Source organism: Cebus imitator, unplaced genomic scaffold, assembly GCF_001604975.1.
Source record: "Cebus imitator isolate Cc_AM_T3 unplaced genomic scaffold, Cebus_imitator-1.0 Scaffold425, whole genome shotgun sequence".
Lineage (NCBI taxonomy): Eukaryota > Metazoa > Chordata > Mammalia > Primates > Cebidae > Cebus > Cebus imitator.
In genome coordinates, this window is record NW_016107740.1 from 1,852,424 (window position 1) to 1,854,953 (window position 2,530).

Sequence of the window (2,530 nt, forward strand, 5' to 3'; positions counted from 1 at the left end):
ACCAGGATGGTCTCGATCTCTTGACCTTGTGATCCACCCGCCTCAGCCTCCCAAAGTGCTGGGATTACAGGCGTGAGCCACCGCGCCCGGCCGAAAAATTTATTTCTTAAAAAAGGCTTTTGAGGTCTTTGTTTTTCAAGGCAAATTAACACTTATTATAAGTTTGACTTTAACCTCCAATCTGACAGGTCTACTACCCTGATGAACTGGAAGAGACTTTCCAGGCCCTGATAATGTCTTTTCCTTTCTCCAGTCTCTCGAGACTCTTTGTAGACTGTCTCTTCAGTGCCATTCTCTGAAGCCTCTGTTATGTGTGAGGGTATTACAATAGTCCATACTCACTGCCTTGACATATAAGGTCAGCTATGTGTCTAAATCAACTCACCTGACAGATTACACAATATACATCAGACAATGTGCCACAAAACATAGCTCTCCTCTTTCGTCTCACAGAGGAACGAAAGTTCCAAAATATATACAAAACCACTTTCATCTCCAACTGCCTTCTCGGTCTTCCCAGCTTTATGCAAAGCAATCTCATTAATACATTCTTCACGAGGCTCAACCAAGTAGTGCAGTGCCTTCCACTGCACCTCTAAAGTTGGAAGATTCTGATCCCAAGTCTTGACATGTTCCAAAATACAATCAGGTCACAAAGGTAACAGCAAAATACAAGGCCATGCCCAACATTTCAAAAGCACAGCAAAGTAACAAGAATAAACGTACCGCAAAAACAACTTTTGATTAAGCCCCGTTTCTCTTACAACAGTATTTCTCCCACAAAAGTTATCCTTCCAGAACCAAATACATTTGATGATGTAAACCCATATCAAGGTTATCAATCACGGACCATAAGGGAGACTATTACATGGGGGTAAAAAACATACAAAAACAAAACAGAGAAGATGATAAGCTGTTTCAGTTTCCTCAATGTGTTAGTTCATCCTTACCAGTTGACTATAGTCCTCAACTGTGAACTTCTCTCTATTCGCCAAATGAGCTCGACCAGCATCTCTGCCATCTTCGCGATCTCCTTGGCCTTCTCCTTGGCCTTCTCGCGCAACTCCGACACTCTCTCGTCGGCTTCGCCACTCAGGTGCTGCACGTGGTTGAGGGCACTCTCCTCCGAGGCCTCCACCTGCGTTTTGATCTAGATGAGGATATTGTTCATCTCCCACAGCTTGCTCCTGGTCCGCAGGTACGCGGGCCCGGGCTCGCGTATAAGAGACGCGATGTCCTCGCGCATCTCGTTGATGACCTGGAGCAGGAACCGCTCGAAATCCTCCTCGGGCTCCAGCACCTGCACCTCCTCTGGTGCTTCCACCTCGTCGATGTTCAGGGGCCGCATCTCCTCCTGACGCTTCTTTAAAACCGCTGTAGTGACGTTCTCCTTACTGGACACCCCTGGGAACTGCAGATCAGGAGTTACTGCTGGAGTCTAAGCGACCCACACGCTTTGTCCATGGTACTCTCGAATTATCTTTAAATGTTTTATTCCTTTAATTGTAAGCCTTTTGCTTCAGAACTCTGTGGGAAGAATCGCCGTGGATGGACACAGCACAGCGGCCAACAACATGGAGAAGCCTATTATCCTTGTTTTACAGATGAAGAAAATGAGGTACAGAAGGATTAATCAATTTGACCAAGGTTGCCTAACTCAGGACATATATCAATCACCTCTTTGCTTAAAACAGTCCAGTTCCCCATCTCAATCAGAGGATAGCCACACTTCTCCCAGAGATCTAAAATGCTATATGTGATCTGTACTCTCTCTTCCCTACTTTCTTTTTTGTTGTTGTTGGTTTTTGTTTGTTTGTTTGTTTTTTTGGATGGAGTCTCACTCTGTTGCCCAGGCTGAGTGCAGTAGTGCTTTCTCTGTTCACTGCAACCTCAGTCTCCCCGGTTCAAGCAATTCTCCTGCCTCAGCCTCCCGAGTAGCTGGGATTACAGGCATGCACCAGTGTGCCTAGCTAATTTTTGTATTTTTGGTAGAGATGGGTTTTCACCATGTTGGTCAGGCTGGTCTCAAACTCCTGACCTCAGGTGGTCTGCCTGCCTCGGCCTCCCAAAGTGCTGGGATTACAGGACTGAGTCACAGTGCCTGGTCTAATTTTTTGTACTTTTAGTAGAGATGGGGTTTCACCATGTTAGCAAGGCTGTTTTGGAACTCCTGGCCTCAAATGATCTGTTCACCTCCCCCTCGCAAAGTGCTGGGATTACAGATGTGAGGCCTCTCTTCTCTACTTTATTTTCATATATATCTATTATTGTTATTTTGATCTATCTCTCCTCAAGCAAATTAAGGTCCACCAGGAGGGCAGGCCTTCATTTGTGAAATAATTATTTAAAGAGGCCTACAATATAAAGCATTGTTTTGGGCACTGAGAGGGGAAGAAAAGCTAGGTGGTGGCCTGGTGTGGTGGCTCACGCCTGTAATCCAAGCACTTTGGAGACCAAGGCGGGCGGATCACCTGAGGTCGGGAGTTCAAGACCAGCCTGACAAACATGGTGAAACCCCATCTTTATTAAA

The 2,530-nt window shown here is 45.8% G+C and overlaps 1 pseudogene across 1 annotated transcript; it reads right to left on the reverse strand.

The window, feature by feature from the left end:
- Positions 1-792: 792 nt before the first annotated feature.
- On the reverse strand, positions 793-1,578 carry LOC108290164 (annotated as a pseudogene). Its single transcript, XR_001819461.2, has one exon. The product of XR_001819461.2 is annotated as an MORF4 family-associated protein 1-like (transcript).
- Between the last annotated feature and the right edge of the window lie 952 nt (positions 1,579-2,530).